This window comes from Eschrichtius robustus, chromosome 9, assembly GCF_028021215.1.
Source record: "Eschrichtius robustus isolate mEscRob2 chromosome 9, mEscRob2.pri, whole genome shotgun sequence".
Classification (NCBI taxonomy): Eukaryota; Metazoa; Chordata; class Mammalia; order Artiodactyla; family Eschrichtiidae; genus Eschrichtius; species Eschrichtius robustus.
The window spans coordinates 26,872,999-26,895,212 of record NC_090832.1 but is presented as its reverse complement, the minus strand read 5'-3'; the positions used below and the strand labels follow the sequence as shown (position 1 = coordinate 26,895,212).

At 38.3% G+C, this 22,214-nt stretch overlaps 1 non-coding gene across 1 annotated transcript; it reads left to right on the top strand.

The window, feature by feature from the left end:
- Positions 1-21,728: 21,728 nt before the first annotated feature.
- TRNAA-CGC (transfer RNA alanine (anticodon CGC)) lies at positions 21,729-21,801 on the top strand. Its single transcript has one exon. It is a non-coding gene; the product is annotated as a tRNA-Ala (tRNA).
- The last annotated feature ends 413 nt before the right edge of the window (positions 21,802-22,214 follow it).

The window sequence follows — 22,214 nt, the reverse complement described above, 5'->3', positions numbered from 1 at the left end:
GATGGTCATGGAATATTGGGGATTTGCTGACTGTCATGAAATGTTCAGGAGCCTTAAACAGGTACTAGGCCATATCCTCTGATTTTTTTTTTTAAATTAATTAATTTATTTTTGGCTGCCTTGGGTCTTCATTTCTGTGTGCAGGCTTGCCCTAGTTGTGGCGAGCGGGGGCTACTCCTCGTTGCAGTGCACAGGCTTCTCATTGCAGTGGCTTCTCTTGTTGCAGAGCATGGGCCCTAGGCTCAGCAGCTGTGGTGCACGGGCTCAGTAGTTGCAACTCACGGTCTCTAGAGCGCAGGCTCAGTAGTTGTGGCCCACGGGCTTAGTTGCTCCGCGGCATGTGGGATCTTCCCGGACCAGGGCTCGAACCCGTGTCCCCTGCATTGGCAGGCGGATTCTTAACCACTGCGCCACCACGGAAGCCCTGATTTTTTTTTAAAATATGTATGTTTTACTAAATCACTTTGCTATACACCTGAAACTAACACAATATTATATTTATTCATTTATTTATTTTTTGGCTGCGTCAGGTCTTAGCTGCGGCACGCGGGTTCTTTCATTGCTGTTGTTGGGCTTCTCTCTAGTTGTGGCATGTGGGCTCCAGAGCGTGCAGGCTCTGTAGTTGTGGCGCGTGGGCGTAGTTGCCCCGCGGCATGTGGGATCTTAGTTCCACGACCAGGGATCGAACTGGCGTCCCCCGCACTGCAGGACGGATTCTTAACCACTGGACCACCAGGGAAGTCCCTGTATCCTCTGATTTAAATGGGACTGGGAACCTCTTGAGATGACCTTGAACCCTGCCTGCAACTGGGACTCAGGAACATAGACCCTGATATGAAGGACCGAAGAGGTGAGAAGCAGGCCTCTGAGAGATAATCACCATGAGAGAGAAGGCTGGCAGGGGGACCCATGATAGGCCACAGGGCCGGACAATTAGTGAGGGCCTCATTCAGTGAGATGAACGTCTTCATAGAATAGTGACTGACCTCCCACTACAAGAAGGAATTCTGCCAGCGACAGCCTTCAGACTTGAACTGCAACATTGGCTCCTGGGTCTCCAGCCTGCCAGCCCACCCTGCAGATTTTAGGTTTGCCAGCCTCCATAATAATATGAGCTAATTCCTTAAAATACATCTCGCCTGGCTTATGCAATCATGCTTAGTGTTTCACACGTTTAGTTGGTTACTTATAGACTATGCTGATAACCTTTCTGACCAAGTCAGGGAGAGTGTGGGGACCTGCTCTGAACGCTGTGGTTGTCCTTGCAGCACCTCTCCCAGCCCTCCCCTGCTACATAGCAGTCATGGGTTTTGGGTTGAGTTGCCCCAGCCGTACATTCTAGGCCCTCCTCAATTATGCAGGGCAATTTGCCTTCTCAAGGTCCACCAACCTAAATGTAAATCTCATCCAAAAGCCCTCTCTCAGAATCATCCAGAATAATGTTTGACCAACTATCTCAGCACTGTGACCCAACCAAGCTGACACATAAAATTAACCATAGATACTAAATGTAAAGTTAGACTCTGACCACTTTCTCAGGATAATACAATTCACTGGCTCATAGGTTTTTCCTACTCACGCAGGTATTGGTTTGTGATATGGACAGAACTGGGTCTTGCTATTGCAGTTTGGGGGGTCTTTGGCTCCAAGCCAGCTAAGGAAGAGGGTAGGGACTGGCATAAAACCAAATTCCAAGAAGCAGGCCTGGGAGAGTCAGAAAAGGCCTAACTTCCTAGCTACACAGTTGAACTTGGACCTGACTACCTGTGAGAAGCATAACATCCAGAAAAAGGCAAATTAGTAGAATCTGCTTCAGGAAGAAGACAATTGGTGTCCACTACAGTTTTCGCATACGTGCTGGGCATGGTACCTCAGGAAAATTGGAAATCTGAGACGGAGGCAAAATTAAGGAGGTGAATAGTATCCTGATCTTGACTTGCAGGACCTGGGCCGAATTTCTGACGGGGTGAAGATGCAGGTAAAACCCCCAATCCTTAAAATTTTCAGCAATGTAATAGTTTCCTTATAAAATGATTATTTTAATGATGACTGTATTACATTTAAGTTTTTTTTTGTTTGTTTTTTTAAGTAAAAAAATGAAAATAGAGAAATAACAATTTTTGATGGTAAAAATTGTTGTCATTTTCTCTGTCGAAAAAAATTAGAGCCTAGAAGTTTATATAGCTATAGCAAGGCGTTTCCTTTTTCGAAGGTGTTAAATTCTAATCATTACTTCATCATCACTTCAAAAGATTTGTTTTTTTTCAACTCTGTGGGTGAAAATGCGTGTGTTAATGCGTCAGCAGTGAAGAGGAGCTGGGGGCTTGGTTGAGCTCCACAGCTGTAGTTTTTAACTAGATCACTCAGTGTACACATTGCTTTAGTCCAGATTTACGTGAAAGAACACTTCTATTTTACATGGAAGATTTTGGAACAACAACAAAAAAAATGGACCGCGCATACAATGTATTTTTAAAAGGTGAAGATTTTGATTTAAAAATCTGTAAACCCAGTGTGGTTTGGAGGTTAGGAAATGAGAAAGAGTAAAACATCTAAAGATGTTTGAAGAGCCTAGACTTGCCACTAGCTACTGTGGCCGCTGAGCACTTTTAATGTGGCTTGTCCAAATAGAGATGTACAAAATGCTTACCGGATCTGGGAGACTTAGTACAAAAAAAAAAAAAGTAGGACATATCATTAATATTCTTTTAATTTTGATTATATGTTGAGCAATCATAAATTTTGAATATATTGGGTTAAATAAAATATGTTATCAAAACTAATTTCATCTGTCTCTTTATACTTTTTTATGCTTATCTAATGTATCTATTAGAGAATTTCAAATCACATAGGTGGCTCGCATGAATATCTCCCAAGCTAGAAACTGATGTCCTTCATTTCTGCCATTTTCTTTACGTACCTGTGGTCACCATGTTGGTCTCAGGCTCTTTTGCTTGGTTACTGTTGAGGTTTAAAAACAAGCAAGCAGAGAGAGGAGAAAAATAGCCTTCAAGTTTTTCTTTTCCCTTCCCTCTTTTCATGAGCAGTCTTACCATTACATTTCTCACCTGCCACAGACGTAACTAATTCTAACAACTTTTTGTTAAAAATTAATTTTATTTACCAACATTGTAGTTTGCTTTCCCTACCATGTTCTTAACTGACTCCCTCTGTATAGGTACTGATACATATATTTCACAAGGTAGTTTTTCAAGAAACCTTTCCTGTTAGTGTTCGAGTGTGGCCTTAATTAGACAAACCTAACGTTCGTCACTCTTTCCTTCTATTTCTGTTTGGCTGTTCTCATCCTCCTCCAGCATTTTAACCATTTGCAAGAAAGTGTTATGAAAGATGAACTTACTCCTTGCCAGGAAGGAAGAACAGTGCATTTTCTCACCAGTAGAAACACATAGATGAGTCATGTTCACAGCATAATTCTTTCCTGCGTATGTATGTTCCTTAAACATTTTCTTGCCAGCCTTTAAATGCTTTTTTGTGTATTTAGTATTATCTGTGAGAATCTGGAGGACTAGTTAGCATTAAGGTCTGAGCTGTTAGTTTTCTTACTTTACTTGCTGTAGTGGGATGAACGAAGTCTCTACTGAGAAAATAGATGAATTGGACAACGTTATATTTGGGCATAGTTTTATGAAGACTCGGCTACTGTTACTCTTTCAGCTTGTTCCTAATTGAAGCATCCTCCATACACTATACCTTGGGGCCACACAGACTCTTACACTTGAACTTAATATAGTAGAAGTTTGACATAAAGCACACTGATTAATTAAAGGCAGTTCTCTTTAAGATTTTATTTCTGGCTACTGGAACTCACTAATGTTTACTTTGATGATTCTGTGTAGAGGAATCTAACTTTGAATGACTGATTTTGACTCCTAGCTTAGGCAATTTGAATAGAAAATTCTACAGTTATATGCAAAGGTAAATTTGTTCTATGTTCTTTTAGACTCCCAATCAATTTAAAAATGTACTATATTGCGAGTTTTCTTTTTTTGTTTTATATCTGTGTTATCTCAACCAGAAATGTATATAGTTTCTTAATCCTTATATTGACCTTTACTCTCTGCTCTAGACTATAAATTTGAAATCAAATGTTTAATAAATTAAGGCTCTAGAATGGGCTACTTACTGTTTCCAGAATTTTTGTATTAGAAAATCTAAAGAATGTTCAGCCTAAAATCTAGAATTAGATCTTCCTTCCCCCCTGCCTTATCTCTTCCTGTCCTTTCTTTCTCTTTTCTTTCTTTCTTTCTTCTTCCCTCCCTCCTTCCCTCTCTCCCTTCCTTTCCTCCCTCCCTCCCTTCCTTCCTTTCTTCCTTCCTTCCTTCCTTCCTTCCTTCCTTCCTTCCTTCCTTCCTCCTCTCATTCCTATATTCTTTCCTTTCTATAAATACTTACTATGTGCCAGTCACTGTTCTAGGTGCTAGGGATAAAGCAGTGAATATAACAAAGTACTTGCCCTTATGGAACTTCCTTTCGAAAATTAGGTTTATGGAGGTATTATTTACATGCAGTAAAATTCTCCACTTTTAGGTGTACAGTTCTATGATTTTTGATAAACCTATACACTCATGTAACTAGCACCACAATCAAGTTACAGTAATTTTTCCATCACCGAAAAAAGTTTCCTCAGGCTCCTTTGTAGTCAGACCCTCCAACCACCACCAGGCCCTGGTAGACAGGAATCTGTTTTCTCTCTCTTTAGTTTAACATTTTCCTGAATGTCGTATAAATGGAATCACTTGGTATGTAGCCTTTTGTGTCTGGCTTTTTCTACTTAGCGTAATGCCTTTGAGATTCAGCCATGTTGTTGCAGGCATCAGGAGTTTGTTCTTTTTATTCCTGAATTGAATTCCATTTTATGGATGTACAACAATTTGTTTATCTGGTCACCATTTGATGGTCATTTGGGTTGTTTCCAGTTTTGGGTGATTATGAATAAAGCTGCTGTAAATATTCACTTATGGGTTTTTTTTTAACCTACTTTATGGGTGTATGTGAATATATGTTTTAGTTTCTTTTGGGTAAATACCTAGGAGTGGGACTGGTGGGTTCTATTTTAAGTATTTAACTTTATAAGAAAGTGCCCAAATGGTTTTGCATTCCCACAGGAAGTGAATGAGAGTCCCAGCTGCTTCTTGGCCAATATTTGGTGCTGTAAGGTTGGCTTTGTTTTTGTTTTAATTTTACTTTAATCATTCTACTAGGTGTGTGAGCTTATTTTTTTTATTGGAAAGCATCAGTCCTTTGCCCAGTTTAATCAGCGTTGGTATTTTTCAATCTCCCACATTTCCTGGTAGATTAAGAGAGTCCATCAAATTGTGGCAAAGAGAGGGGTCCAACCATTCTACTGGTGGTTCAAACTGTGGCTTCTTTTCTGTGGGGTCCAGGCAGACCTTTGCCATTCACAGGTTCATCAGGCTCTGCTGGGCATCTGGAAGGCATGTTCGTGCATTGGAGTGGGGAAGTGGGTGAGAAAAACCTCTTATTAGTATGTTTCTGATGACAGCCAAAGAGCTTGGGGAATCCCTGAGAAGAGCTTTGTTCCAGGATGACTAATCAGGATGGGCTGCTGGTGAGGAGACTAGAAATCAGGAGGTAGTGTAGGAGGGGACTCAGGAACCCAGTCCTGAGGTCACAGGGACCTGAATTAGGTTGTAGTATTAGTAAAGGCTGGATAGGATTTTTTTTTTAAAAAAAGATGGATAGGATAAAAGTATAATCTAAATTAGAAGCTGAATATTGGGGTGAAGATAATAAGGTGTTGATATGCTTGAAGTTTCACATTTAAAGAATAAGAAAAAGGATTCCAATATTAAAGAGAAACAGCATTTTACAGAGTCCTCGTCTTACTAAATCCAGTGGTCAGGAAATCCTCCAGTTGTGTTTTACTTAACTTATCACCAGCATTGACGTAAGTCAATTGACGCACCAGATACCCCTTTCTTCTCTTAACCTTAAGATACTACTCCTTCTTGAATCCCCTTCTGCAACACTGCCTGCTCTTTCTCATTCTCCTTTGTTGATTCCTCCTTATCTCCTCCACCTCTGAATGTTTATATCTCTAGCCTGAACCTTTTTCTTGAACCCAACTTGCATATCTAACTACCTACCTAACACCACTGTCCTCGTGTCTAATAAGCATCTCAAATGCAACATCTCCACAGCCAAACTCCTGGCCTCCATAATCCCAAACTTGTGTCCCCCTGCAGGCTTCCTCTTTTCTTCTAAACGCTCAGGCTCCAAACCTAGAGATCAGCCTTGACTTCTCTTTCTCTCACATGTCCATCACCTCCATCAGCATTTGCTTTTGGCTTTACTTTCAAAACATGCCCAGCATCTGACCATTTCTATCTGCCTCTGCTTACTACCACCCTAGGCCAAGTTACCTACTCTAAAGAGGTAACTCCTCACCTGTAAAACGGAGATAATAACAATAACAATAACAACAACTACAATGTCTTTTTCATAGAATTCTACAAAGAATAAATCAGGTAACCCATGTAAAGCAGTACAGCATCTTGCACACAGTAAGCACTAAAAAACTGTTATTTATTATTTCTGTAACTTACAGAAAGAGGTATTCCCCATCAGAAAGCACATAAAGGTACATTTCAAAAAAATTGTCCCTTTTCCCTGGTCCCTACTTTGGATCTACAGTTTTCAGTTGCTCTCTTTTAAGGATCTGACTGTTTACACTGTGACAGTTGGTGGTTTGGTTGAGGGAAGTTGCACAATGTACTCTATTTATGCTGACCTTTTAAAAAGTTTCTCTGTTGTTACAGGGAATTGAATAGTTGTGAATAACCTAAAACATGGCTTAAAACTGGGAATTTTGGGGTTACTGAGAAGAGCTCTAATGTTTCTAAATTGTTGTTCAACATTAGAGTAGAATGGGAGATGCTTTCCGTGGGCAGCCCATTCTTCTGATTGTAGAGAATAGAACATGTGAGATTTCTTGTCTCCTTTATTTTGCCTCTAAAGTGAGGCTTCTAATCCTTACACTGGATGTTCCTTTATTAAAAACTGGAAGATGGTTTTATTATCTATTATTTGATATGGAAACTTATTTGGGGAGAACTTTTTTTTTTTTTTTGTAATTAACCATAGTTATCGAGAAAGAGAAGCTATACATGCTCTTATTCAAACTCCCTTAACCTTTTCAACCCGAAGATATGAGGTTTAGATTTTGTAAAGATGTCCCACATAAATATTCTGTTGGCCACTAAAAAAGTCTTTATTATTGACTCATTATCCCTAGGATATAGGTTGTTTTTCTGGTCATGATTTTAAAACATACGAAAAAGGATGTTCACACAAACTTTCTCTCAGTTCTTCGTGTGAAAACTGACTGCCTATTAGAAGAGGCTGACCAGGATGTGAGACACAAACTCTAGCCACTGAAAGGAAAGCTAACTGGCGATGAAAGCAGTCTGCGTCTAGCTGGAGACAACAATGTAGGGCTGTGTTCACTCTAACAACATCTAATGTGTGGTAGTCAAATATTTGAGGGGACAAACCATAGAACTATGTTGGCTTCTCAGAAGTTCTTTTTGCTTGTGGATTGTCTTGACTGGCTGTGACAATTGCTGTCACCGTGTATTTGCTAGAATTTTACCAGCTCAGTGCTGGGAATACGCATATATTAAAATGAGGATATGCCAGAATCAGCTGAGCCTTGGTTCATGGTCCAAACGAGGAGTCATCATATTAGAGCTAAGATTCAGATATGAACTTTACGTTTTTCCTATTAGGAGTTTCTAAGGAAATCATAAAGCTTTAAGCCTGAACATGATTATTTTTCTTTCTTTCTTTTTTTTTTTAAATTTATTTATTTATTTATTTATTTAGGCGGTGGTGGGTCTTCGTTTCTGTGCGAGGGCTTTCTCCAGTTGCGGCGAGCGGGGGCCACTCTTCATCGCGGTGCGCGGGCCTCTCACCATCGCGGCCTCTCTCGTTGCGGAGCACGGGCTCCAGACGCGCAGGCTCAGCAGTTGTGGCTCACGGGCCTAGCCGCTCCGTGGCATGTGGGATCTTCCTGGACCGGGGCATGAACCCGTGTCCCCTGCATTGGCAGGCGGACTCTTAACCACTGCACCACCAGGGAAGCCCCTTTCTTTCTTTTTTTTTTTTTATTTTTAGGGATTGAACCCGGGCCCTCGGCAGTGAGGACGCAGAGTCCTAACCACTGGACTGCCAGGGAATTCCAGCATGATTATTTTTCTGATTGAAAAATATAATTAGAACAAGAATCAAAGAAATATAGATGCTTAAATATAATGAACATTCTCTACTCTGTTTCATAAACACTAGTTCTTCATTCATTCTTCACTGAAAAAAAAATTCTTTAGTTTCTCTCCAGACCTCAGTGGTTCATGCCACAAACTCTCTCATGTTATGCATGTTTCAGAGCTTTGAGAGTTTGACTTAATTTGTGAGTCAGAATACCTAACATTCTTCTTGCAACTTTCTGACTGAGTATTAAAATTCTTGCCAGTTTTTCCAGCCTTTCCTCAAGGTAACTCTCAGAGGTTCTCATTCCCTTTCATTGAGATTTCTTTTTTCCTTCCTTCCATAGAGATTGCATAGTCCTATGAAGGGCTTTACTGTTGCCTGGATGAGCCCTATAGATATTGTTTAACTAATCAGGAAATACTTTCTGTCTCTCTCAACCTCAGCTCCGGCTTTATTGTTTTTCTAGTGTATATTCAACAGTATCTTCACAGCCACCCTTCTCAGATGTTGGAGCTACAAAAAACACAGTTATAACAAGTCCTAACTTTAAAAAGTATATTTAAACACTTCTTTTTAAACGGCAAGATTTGAAAGCGTATGTAAGTCATATCCCCATGCAGGCTTATTTTACCATAAGTCCCATAAAGGCAGATACAGTACTATATATTTTACTTACGTATTTATAATCCGCCCCCCCCCCCAGTTTTGTCTGTTTTGATTGACTTCTGTACTCTCAGCACGTAGAAAGTTTCCTGGCATGTAAAAGATATTAAAATATTTGTTGAGTGAATGAATTAATGTCTTTTGCTTCCTTTATGGCTCCTACAGATGTTAAGGGTCTTACCATATCATATTATGTTGAAAAGATCGGTTTGAATGAGAGGTAAGAGGTTCCAAACAAGAAAGCCATATATTTTGGTTATTAGTCACAAAAAGATATAATTATATGATAGACGCATCTTATCTTCTGAGAATTCTGCATAGGAAAATTGAATAAGGTGTATTTATTTTAAATCTCATACAAATATAACATTTAGACACATAAAAGAAATTGGTGCAATAGTTAGAAGTTCTATATTCTGGTCTCAACTCTCTCCTTAATTACTTAGTTCTGTTAACAGTGTCCACCAGATTGGATTAAATATCTCCATTATCTTCACTTGGCCATGTTCTCATTGCACCCTGGTCATCAAACATACATGTTTCTTCCTATTTCCCACCTTACATTGAACATATCCACTTATGTGTGTTTCCCCCACTAGGTTTAAGAAACTTGTACTCTACCTCGTAAAAATAATTGCTTCCATTTTTTAGTACTTTCAAGTGTCATATTCTAACTAATTGAATATTTTAAAGAAAACCACTAAATAGGTATATCTAACTCCATTTTGCAGAAGAGGAAATTTAAGACTTTTGAGAACTTAACCATCATGCCCCGGGTCTATAAATATTTGGGATTACAACCTCTACTCTGACCCCAAAGTCTCAGCTCTTAACCACTTTATACTAGATCCTAGTGTCTCTCTAAAAGACAATTATCATGTCCTGAACACCTACTAAGTGTCAAATACATAGATATTGATTATAATCCTGTAAGCCTTGCACAGTAGATATGATTATCTTCAGCTCAGGATAGACCTATAGACCAGGAAACTGATGCTCAGAGATGAAATGCGAGTAGTATAGCTGTGCAGTTAGTACATGCTGATTAGTCTAGAACTTCTTTCTGCAAATTATCACAAGACTAGTTGATATTTATGCTAGTTGATATTTATAATATTTATTCATCCTCTATCCATTCATATTCTCTTTTCCCTTAGCCAGCAGCTTAGCTGGTTGGAATTCTTTACAAAGTTGGATGATTATTTTACTTGGTTGAGTTTTTGAAACCTTCATTCCTGAAAGGCCTGAGCCCTTAGTGGTCCTAACCCTATTGAGTTGTTCTGGTCTTCCACAAAATTGACCACTTAATATGAAAATCTTGAGAGATAGTCCCTGCCCCCAATGATTTGCTGGGACTGAATTGGGTTGATTTGCTCCAGGAAAGAGAGCAGACTTGTAAAAAGACCTTAATTGGAGTTGTCCCCCTTGTGATTGACAGTTATGATAATTAACAGGCATTCTCAAGACATATGTCTCCTTCATAGGCCAGACAAGTGAATTAAGTGGGGATGCCATAAGAGTCACCCTCCAATCCCCACATTTTCCACATCTTTGATGATGGGTGGCACTGATCTCTGTGATTCCCTTAGGATGTGCTATTGTTTTGATTGATATTTTAGGAGGAAGAGGCAGTCAGAGGGATTCCCAGTTTGTCTTTTCTACCGTAATATATCTTACTCCATGGCTGAAAGATTTTTATTACAACTGTTTCAACTATACACCCAGGGACTGGAGAAACAGTCACAAGTTGAGTTTGCAGACTATTTGAGACCAGTTCAAGCCAACACTTCACTTTCATCTGCCCCCTTGGCCTCCATCATTAGGCCTCACTCTGACAAATGGACCCAAGCAGGGTACTGGTTCCACGGTGATTAGGGTCAGCTCAGATCCAGTGTCTAATTATATCCCCAAAGTCTGGGAGTGTTCTTTTCCCCAGGGCTTAGTCACCCTGGTAAAGGACCTCATGCTTATTTGTTAGAGGTTTAGGAAAAGATTTATGGTACATAATTATGGCAGTAATGAAGGGTCCTTCCTCAAGGGAGCTCTATCGGCTCCTCATTCAAGTGACTCTGCCTCTATAACTGGCCCATATCTGGGAGCTGGATGAGAGACCGTGATTCCTCATTGTAGTGACTCAAGTTAGGTTCCTATTCACTGGTCCCAAAGGGTTTTTAAAAAATACAATGTATAAATACATATATTCTGCAAGAGATACCTTGCTGATTGTATATAAATGTGTCTTTAATTTATTTAGATAGTATCGTGCTGTGATCTTTTTCCTTACTTTTAAAACTCAACACTCTGTTTTTAAGATTGTATTCGTATTCCTTCCGACTGCTGTATAACAGTTCCATACCAGATTTTACTCATCTGTTCCTCTAATATTGGACACCTGTAATGCCTTTAGCTTCCTGCTTTGTGAAGGAGTTCCTGTGTGCAGACTCAAGTCTGTAGACCTCCATGGAGACCACTCTAGGAATATATAGCCAGGGGTAGGAATGCCTGTTCATGGGACCTGCTGAGGACAACCTGTGTGCTCTCCTGAATTGCTAAAACACTACATTCCCACCTGCAGTACATAATCATTCCCGTTTCCCTCTGTTTTTACTAAAACTTAACATTTTTTTTATTACCTAATTGTTGTCTATCTAATGTCTAGTTTATCTACCTAAATTTACCTAAAGTTCAATCTTTTTAGTTTGCATTTCTCCAATTAATAGTAGGGTTGAGCATCTATTTATATACTTGTTAGCCTTTGTGTTTCCTTTTCTTTAAATTGTATCATATCCTTTGTCCATTTTTCTATTGTTTCCTGTCTTTCGTTGACATGTCTCTGTTCTAGAAATAAATCCCTTTTAGATTTTAGGTATCACGAATATTTTCTCCCAGTCTTTCACCAATGAGGTTATCTCATCTGTGTGATTTTTGTTGGAAAATTAATCCTTAATTTCAACATAAGTTTATCTATCAATTATTTTTAAACCTTACGACTTGTAGTATTTGGGTCTTATTTAAAATACTCCTTCTCACCTTAAGTCTGCAAAAATATTCGTCTACATTTTTCTCTGTTACCTTATAGTTTTCATATTCAGTTCTTCAAAACATGTAGAGCTAACCTTAATGTACGATGGGAAGTAGAAATCTATTTTTCTCTTTATAATAAGCTAATCACCGACTAAACAATCCATCGTTTCCTTACTGATTACATGTGAATTTATACAAAGGACTGTTTCTGAGCTATTCTGTTCCTATGCTATTTTTAAAAGGTTGTTACCATGGCTTGTAGTATGCTTAATATCTGTTAGCAGGGAGCCCATCACTGTGTTCTTCTTTTTGAACGTTGTTTTATGTATGCATAATCTTTTATTCATTCATATACTTTTTGAAATTAGTTTGTTGTATTCTCCAAAAAAAATTCAACTGGAACTTTTATTGGAATTGCATTAGATCAGTTTGAGGAGAAATGACATCTTAATAATGTTAAATTACTCTTCTGTGGTGTCCTTTAGTAGATGTTTAAGCTTTTCTCCAAATACAACTTTCTTTGCTATTTTTATTGCTCTATTATTTTCAATCACATTTTTCTTTGGTAATTGCTTATGTAGAAGAATGTAAGTTGACCACATTTTTGGCAATCTTACTAAATCTTCTTGTTATTTCCTGGAGTTATTCTGTTGATTCTGCACATTTTTGTTTTTGCTAGTTGATATCACTTACAAATAATGGCAGTTTTGCCTCTTCCCTTCCAATCATTAAACTTTTGTTTTTGTATGTTGGCCAAGGTCTTCAGTACTGAGTCAAGTAGAAGCTGTGATAGGGGGTCTTGCTCCTGATCATAAAATGAAAGCATCCAAAATTTCTCCATTAAGTAGGATATTTGTTAAAAGATTTTGCTAGATAATCTCTTTTCACTTAAGGAAATTCTCTATATTCTTAGTGCTCTGAGATTTAAAAAAATAATAAATAGGTGTTGAATCCTTAAGATTCGTCCATTTGGCCTCTGCTGTATAACATTCCGTCATATGCGTCCAGCACATTTTATCCATCTGCTCCACCAGTAATGGAATCTGGGCTGCCTCTAGCTCCATGATACATAGATAGTGCTGCAAGGTACCTCCTTGGCTAGGTCTTCTAGGAGCCTTGCCTGTGTAGTTTTTCTGAAAGTCTTTTCAGGATGTTGTTTTACCTAATGCATTTATTCAAAAAATTACATTTTTATTTTAGTATTTTGTTGTTGCTTTTATTTCTATTTCATTAATTTCTAAATATATCTTTATTGTTTCCCTTATTATTTTTTTTTCCTTCCCTTTATTCACTCATGTTTTTCCTCCCTGGCTTCTTGAATTTCAGATATTCTATCTTTCGATAAATGAGTTTAATCGGTTTTCGCTTACTGTAATTGAGACTTATTTTTGTGATGGTTTGAAAAACAATATAGCTGTATCATGTAAAGTTAAACATTTGTACAGCTTATGCCCCAGCCATTTCTCTCTAGTTACATGCAAATGAGAAACTTGGCACTGATGAATCAGGAGAGAAGCAGAAAAATATTAATAGAAGCTTGGGTTATAATAGCAAATAATTTGTAAACAACTCAAATTCTCATTTACCAGACAATGGATAAATAAATTAGAGTACATTTTCATGATAGAACAGTATATTACATGGGAAATGAATCAAGTACAATTGCATGCAACAATGTGAATTCATTTTAGGAATATAATGTTGAATCAACAGTTCAAATCAAAAAAGGCAACACATAGTTTAATATCCTTTTTATAAAGTTAAAAAACACATAAAATTACATAATAGAGTATTTATGCATCTGTCTATTTTTAGTTCACAAATATTTATTGTAAAACAGAAAAGGCAAGGGAAGCATGAACATAAAATTCAGGATAGCTATTCCTTCTGAGGGAAGAGGGAGAGATAAGAAAGAGGAAAAGCAAATAAGAAGATGTAGATGATTTGTAATGTTCTAATTTGTGGGTGATGTGTTCATGGGTATTCACTGTATTATTTAAAACTTTATATATAAATTTTTAAAAATTATAGAGGGTCATGTATAGAGTGATGAGAATGTGTAAGCCACGTACACATCTGGCACCTTAAATCTGTAGCTCTAGTCTCAGTTAACAACAAAGAATATTTGTATCCAAAGAATATTTATATATTTAGTGAACTCACCAAAAAGCTCTGAGTTAACCTAATTAAATCATACAAAAAAAGTGCAATTGAGGTAACATATTTGACAACAGTTTGAGTAAAATATTAATATTCATCCTTTGTAAGATTTAACATCTAGCCCTTTATCAAATTAGATCACCAGAAGTTAAACTATCTGGTCTGAATTAGTGTAGCTTCTTGTTAAATTGTCTTTAGCAATGTAACTTAATATTGTTGTCTTTGGCATTCTTGCGAATTGATGTAAGAAATACTGCTTACCATTCTTACCTTAGAATTAAGGATTCCGCACTTTTTTAGAAGTCTCTGTTGCAAAGATTAATAATCTAGCAAGAGCTGCCATTCAGAAAATACACTATGTTCCAGGCACGTGCTTTACTGAATATCATTATCACTATAATCTTGCTAAGTGGATATTATAATCCTCCCTTTAAAGATGAGGAAACCGAGGTCAATTTAAACAACTTGTCCACAGCTAAAAAGTGCTTGACACAGGATTTAAACCCAGGTCTGTTTGATCTCAAAGTCTGTGCATTTTTACTGTACTACTCAGTTTCTCTAAGATAAGGATTTTAGTAATCAATTATTTGTAAAATGGCAAGAGGTATCTGCAGAAAGGAGACTATGGACACTATAGAGACAGAGGTCTGGTTGGGCAAGCCACAACCAGGATGATGTGTGGTGTTGGAAAGAAAGAATTTTCCTCTACTTTTCAAAGGTTCTTTCAGCTGGCTTAGTCATCAAATCAACATGAGACAGATTAACAGGAGAAAAACAAATTTAACTTTATACATACAGGAACCCCACGTACATGAGAGTTTCCAAGACAGAAGGATAAAATGAAGTATATATGTCATCCTAAACTAAGGAATGGGAAAGGGACCCGGGGCTTCAAAGAAGGAGAGGTAATTCATAAGACAATAAAAAGAGCAGATGTTTAGTAATTAGATATTTGCCTTGCCATGTAGATGGGTCACTCAGATAAAATTTATCTCTGGTAATAATTCTCATTCTGGGAAAGACCCCCAGTTTGAATTCTTCTAGGTATTTAAGGGAGGAGCAGAGTTTCTCTTGCGCCCTCAGAGTTCCCATTGCCTTTAGTTCAAAATAATCCACATGACAAAGCAGCACATTTTGAGGAGGCTGGTTCTGATCCCTTTCAGTGGACCATGTAAGTTTGCCTGGAAATGGCAAGATTTCTTTTGCCAGGCAGCTAGAAAAAGAACTGAACTTTGGTCACTTAAGCATGCTGGGGACTCAGACTATTTATGACTTGGACATCAAACGGAAACTTGATTTTACAGGCAAGGATGTCTGGGACATTCAGGTGACATACACACAAGAGTTTATCTATGCTTTCAGAGCCTTTAATGAACCGCGGGTTAAAAACTCACAATCTAAGCTCCCCTCAGTTGGAGCATCTCCAGGACACAGGAGAACATGAGCTCAACCCCCTGTCTAGTGATTTGATTTTTTTACATTTCAGAGTCCTCATCTGTAAAAAAAGGTACTAATAATCCTACCTTGTAGGTTTTCAGTAATGATTAAATGACCTAATACAGGTATGACACTTAGAACACTGCCTGAAAAAGAATAAGCACTTTGTAATTGTTGGTTATTACTATTGCTTAATTATGCTTTTGTATATAATTTCATTATAATTGGGAGTGCTGAAACTAAAAAAAATAAAATAAAAGAAAGAAAAATGACTTTATGACCACTGAATTTTGTGTTTTAACAGTCTTCTATTTAACTTTTATTTACTTACGTTATATCATTTTCACAGCAAACGTGATCTAATTTATTCCCAGCCTACCCCTTTTGCGCCAGCAAACTGCTCTCCCTGAAAGGAAAAACAATGCCCATTACTAGTCATTTAATGTTTCTTACTTTCCTTGCTCCTCATTTCTACTTTTGAAATATCATTATAGTAATAGTTCAATGAGAAAAAAAAAACCCCTATTTTTGTTGCATTTTTCCCCCATTTTTGAGCTGTAAAATATATCATGTTCATAAACTGATATAAAAAAATACATTTACTGACTTAAAAGGAGAATGAAATGAGTCCACTGTGTAGATACCTTCAGTTTGCCCATCACCCTGATGCCCTTGCTCCGCTCTGCTCCACGCGCTCCGTGCTCTGGGGAGCTGACCCTGACCCCTACGGTCTCCATCTACAGCCTCCTTTGCCTTCTGACTTCCAGTTGGCATAGGGCAATGCAATAGGGCAATGCATTAACATTTTCTCCACACTGCTCCTACCTTTGTAAGTAATCCCTTTAGTAACTTCCTCTCGAATCCATTTGAGTGTATCCTCTGTTTCTTTTAAGGATGCAGCCAGCTCCTCAGGGAGGGGTGGCCTATAGAGGCATGTACCAGTTTAAACTTTGTGTTAATCATTCCTTTGCTTTTTAAAAAATGTAATTTCACCATATATGTATTTGAAAACATATATTATTTAGTTCTGCAGTTTTTAACTTCTGTAAATGCATTGATTTAAGGCATCCGCCTTCCATGTTCCATTTTTTCGCACTGCGAATTTGGAAATGTCTATTTGTATATATTTAGCAGTGATTCTAGAAATTTTAATATTCACATTTAACTTAAGTCTCAACTTAAACATTTACCTTCATTTTAAACACTAGCATTTTTGGAATGCTTTGCCCCTGATTACCCCTTTCCTAACTTCAATGCTATTTTTATCAAGGATTTTGATTCTGCCTTTTCTTTTTTCATAAATTTATTTATTTATTTATTTTTGGCTGCGTTGGGTCTTCGTTGCTGTACACAGGCTTTCTCTAGTTGCAGTAAGTGGGGGCTACTCTTCATTGTGGTGCGCAGGCTTCTTATTGCGGTGGCTTCTCTTGTTGCAGAGCACAGGCTCTAGGCATGCGGGCTAAAGTAGCTGTGGCTCGCTGGCTCTAGAGTGCAGGCTCAGTAGTTGTGGCGCACGGGCTTAGTTGCTCCACGGCATGTGGGATCTTCCTGGACCAGGGCTCGAACCTGTGTCCCCTGCATTGGCAGGAGGATTCTTAACCACTGCGCCACCAGGGAAGGCCTGCCTTATCTTTATACTTGCAAAAAGTAGTCATTTTGGGCATTATTATTCTATGTAATCAGTGAGTCTCCAGATTTAGTCATGCGTTTATTATTTTCTTCATTCACCATTCCATCTTGCATCTGAGACCTTCGTTCTTCCAGAAAAACATACAGTCATCCTTCAATATCCGTAGGAGATTGGACCAAGACCTCCATGGACACAAAAATCCCTGGATGCTCAAGCCCCTTATATAAAACCATGTAGTATTTGCATATAACCTACAAACATCCTCCTGTATAATTAAAATCACCTCTAGATTACTTATAATACCTAATACAATATAAATGCCACATAAATAGTTGTAAACACAATGTAAGTGCTATGTAAGTAGTTCATGGCTAATTCAAGTTTTGCTTTTTGAAGCTTTCTGGAATATTTTTTTTCTGAATATTTTTGATCTGCAGTTAGTTGAATCCACAGATGCGAAATCTGTGGATACAGAGTGCTGATTGTACTTCAGAAGTTCTTTAGTGAGTTTCTGTTGCTGGTAACCTTTGTCTTTGTCTGCAAATGTCTTTATTTTACCCTTGTTCTTGAAAGACAGTCTCACTGAATATAAAAATCTCTTAGCACTTTGAAGATGGAGGTAAATACCTGTTCTTTTTTGGCAACTTTGGGATCTTCTGGGTGTTCTTTTGTTTCAGTACATTTTCAATAGGTATAGATTTCTTTTTGTTTATCTTGCTTGAGGTTCCTTGGATTCACTGAATCTGAAAATTGTTATTCTCTATAAATTCCAAAAGTTTCTTCACCAATATCTCTTCAAAATTTTTTCTCTCATTCTATTGGCTCATTCTGGAAAACTGATTAGCTATACTTCACATTTTCTCATTCTATGACCCGAAACTTTCAACCTGTTTCCTAATTTCCATCTCATCATTTTCTGACTGTGTTTTGGTAATCTTTTCTTCAGTTGTGTCTAATCTGCTGTGCAACTGTCAATTAAAAGAAAAATGCACAATGTAAGAGTTGTGAATTTCAGTCTTATTCAGGGGCTGTATTGAGGACTATAGCCCTGGAAACAGCCTCTGAGTAGCTCTGAGGGAACTGCTCCACAGAGGTAGGGGAGAAGTCAGTATATATATGATTTTTGGTTAGAGAATCTGTGTAGTCAAGCACACATCTCTGTTAAAGTTTACTGCTAGTCACAAGGAACTGATATCTCAGTTAATGATTTTTAGTGCTTTCCCGTGTATGGGAAGATGCAAGAGTCTTCCTGAGACACACAACTAACTATCTAAGAGGTCTGTTTTTCCAAAGCACAGAGTGCCCCATCCTGCTTCTCATCCTACATTCTTCTCAGGGGGCAGGTCGGTTAGCGTCTGCAGTGGCTAATGACTCAGTCTTTGTAGAACTGGTGGACGAGCAACAGTTTTCTACATCCATTGTGTTTCTAATTTCAAATATTACTTTTTTCATTTTACATCTTCTATTTGGCTATTTTCAATTCTGACTGGTCATTTTTGATAACCTCTTACTTCTTCATCTTATCTTCAGTTCCTTCTATTATTTCTTTAAAACACAGTAAACATATTTATTTGATAACCTGTATCTGATAACTCCATATTAGCAGACATTGTGTGTCTCATTCTGCAGTTTGTTATTCCTGATGACGGCTTGATTTCTTGATGGCTTGGGGTCATGACTGTCAAATCACGCTCCTTGGAAAAGTTTTTTTTTTATGGGAATTCCTTGATGTCTGGATTTAAAGTGCATTCTCCTAGAGCATATTTACACTTAGTTCTGCTAAGCACCTTAGTATACTACCAAAATAGAGATTTTAAACTAAATTTTTAGCTTGGGTTACTGGGAACACAGATTAATTGAACTTTAATTCTCAAACTCATGTAAGTATCAGTTTAGGATAGAAATTCTCTGAAAAGACCCTTTCCTCTTCCCCTTCACCTCTCTCCCTTCATTTCTTCTCCTTCTCGCCCTACATTCTCTTTTTCCCTATATCTTTAAACTCTCTCTCTCTTTTCCTTCCTTCCTTCCTTCCTTCTTTCCTCCCTCCCTACTTCCCTCCCTCCCTTCCTTCCTTCCTTCCTTCTTTCGTCCCTCCCTCCCTCCCTCCCTTCCTTCCTTATTTTTTCTTCCTGCTGCATGGCTATGATTGGCAACTAGCCCCAGCACCTACCTCTGCAGAATGGGTTTTTATTTCTCAAGTTAGTCTCCCTTTATGTTTTATGCAGGGAGCTTCCATCTGACTGGTTTGAACCCCAGACTACATGCCCTGGGCCACCAGAATTAGGAATACACTCTCAGCATAAACATCACTTTAACCCTGTTGTATGGGGCCTCCAAGAACTGCCTTACTGTCCCAGAAGTTCAATCATGCATTTCAAAATATTTTTAATGTAATTTTAATATAAATGTTTTGTACTGGGAGGATTTCTCAATACAGTGAAGGGGAGCAGAATACGCCACTCCAAAATATGCCCTCTGGCATAAAGATTATCTTGAGCTGGTTATTTTCAAGAAACAGCAGACACAGGAGAAGCTCTGAAAACCAAAGCTACCCTTTTGTAAGAGAAATTTACATTTGTAAGGGAAACCTCCATTTGTCATCATGTTTTCGTCTCTGTACCAAGAAGAGGAAGATGGCTAAAATTCTGGAAACTCGTGTCAGTGGAGAGGGACAGGACTTAAATCTGCAGAACCTTGCCCCTGTTTACGGTGCTTTTCCTGGCAACCCCCCATAACTGGCTCTCCCCACCCTCACCCCCGACACCTTTTATGTTTAGCTGGAGATGGTATTTAAGGTGATGGCTTGGGTCATTTTGGGGAGTTAGTTTTCTTGGGTATCTCCCATGGATACAGGAGATATACATGTTATTAAACTTCTGTTTGTTTTTTTTCCTGTTAATCTCTCTTTTATTATGGGAGGGGGTGGTGGTTTCAGCCAAGAAGCTGGAGGGGTAGAGGAAAAATTGTTTTTCCTCTCCTTCAGTAGACAATATTCCATCTGATGAAAATGGAAGTGGAATAAATAATGTGATATTTCTAAAACTTTAGTAAAAGCGATGATGTAAAAGAAATGAAAATTTTTGGTTTAAATATTTTGATTTAAACTTTTGAAATAATTGTAACCATTTTTCTGTGGTAGAATGAAGAATGTGTCTTCAAAAATCTAATTTTACCCGTCTCAGTTAGAAGCACATAGCGCCGTTCATGTCGGTTATTCAGAGAAGAGAAAGGATTTATGCTTGCTGGGATTTTGGGTCCAGGGCCTATGTGGGTAAGACATCAGGGAAAATTATTTCTCATACAATTTTCCTAAAACTGCGCTGAATTAATAGCACGATTCTCTGCGGTGAGCATTCTCATAGCCTGTCATATTGATGGGTTCACTTCCCACATTTTGTTCCCTAAATACTATGGACACTGCCTCTTAGAATGAAAGCTGAAACAAACAAAAATTGTTAGATTGTAGATGCAAATCCCCTATTGATAGTAATTCTCTTCTCTCCTTACTTGATGAGAAAAAGGCCTTTCACGTTCTCAAATTCAATGGTTTTTTCAGCAAAAGGGCAAATGCTTAGTAAATTTAATTTTCTACTTATCAGGGTGTGTCTAAGTTAGTGACGATAGCGAATGATAACACCCTGCATGTATCGAGGAAAAATGATATACTCTCTTTGGAAAACTCTGAAAACGATTCATTTTTCTTAAAACTACTGTGTATTGTTTTACAATTTCCTTTAAAAAGGAGGTCATAGAATCCTTCAGAGTACTAAAATAGTGTATATCAGTTGTAATAACTTCTGTGAGTCAACTACTTTATATATTTTTTCTTGTAACTCTGCAGAGTAGACATTATTATAGTCAGAAACTGTGGCTCAGACAGGTAAAGTCATTTACCTAAGATAGCACAGCTACAGAGTAACAGATCAGAGATGAGAACCATGTCATACTTTGCTTTATTTATTTATTTTTTTATTATACCATGCCAATGCCTCTTCAAGCCTTAAATACCTAAATCCACATAAATGTAGAAGACTTAGAGCAGGGAGGAACTTCTACAGTAGTCTATGGTCTACCCTCCTAATTTTACAAATCAAGAAATCAAGGGAGGACTTCCCTCGTGGTGCAGTGGTTAAGAATCCACCTGCCAGTGCAGGGGACACGGGTTCGAGTCCTAGTCCGGGAAGATCCCACATGCCACGGAGCAACTAAGCCCATGTGCCACAACTACTGAGCCTGCACTCTAGAGCCCGTGAGCCACAACTACTAAGCCCGCGTGCCACAACTACTGAAGCCCACGTGCCTAGAGCCCGTGCTCCACAACAAGAGAAGCCACCTCAATGAAGAGTAGCCCCTGGTCACCGCAACTAGAGAAAGCCCGCATGCAGCAATGAAGACCCAACACAGCCAAAAAAAAAAAAAAAAAAGAAATCAAGACGCAGAGAAGTTAAGCAAATAACCAAGATTACACAGTAGTTAGAACCTAGATTCTTTTGATTCTTGTGCCACTGACTGTTTCTCCATACAAATCTGCAATTTAAAATTCATGAACTGTGTTGGGACTTCCCTGGTGGTCCAGTGGTTAAGACTCTGAGCTCGCAATACAGGGGGCCCAGGTTCGATCCCTGGTCAGGGAACTAGATCCTGCATGCCTCAACTAAAGATCCTGTGTGCCGCAGCTAAGACCCTGCACAGCCAAATAAATAAATATTAAAAATAAAATAAAATAAAATTCATGAACAGTGAATGAAAAACTTTTAATGCGTTTAAAAATCCAAACTTTGGATGCTGTTTTAATGTAGGGATATTTGCCACCTAATATTGATACTGATATTATGAAGGGGTGGGGAAGTGGCAAGGGAGAGTGAGACATGCGTGCGAGGCCTTGACCTTCTTCCCTGGCGGCCGACCTGCTCTAGGAGAGGATGTCAGTCCATTTCTTCTTTCCTTTTCCATCTTGGCTCAGGGACTTTGCATGTGCTGTTCCTTCTGCCCTGTATACTTCCCCAACCCCTTACTTGGTTAACCCCCATTCTTCCTGCAGAACTCA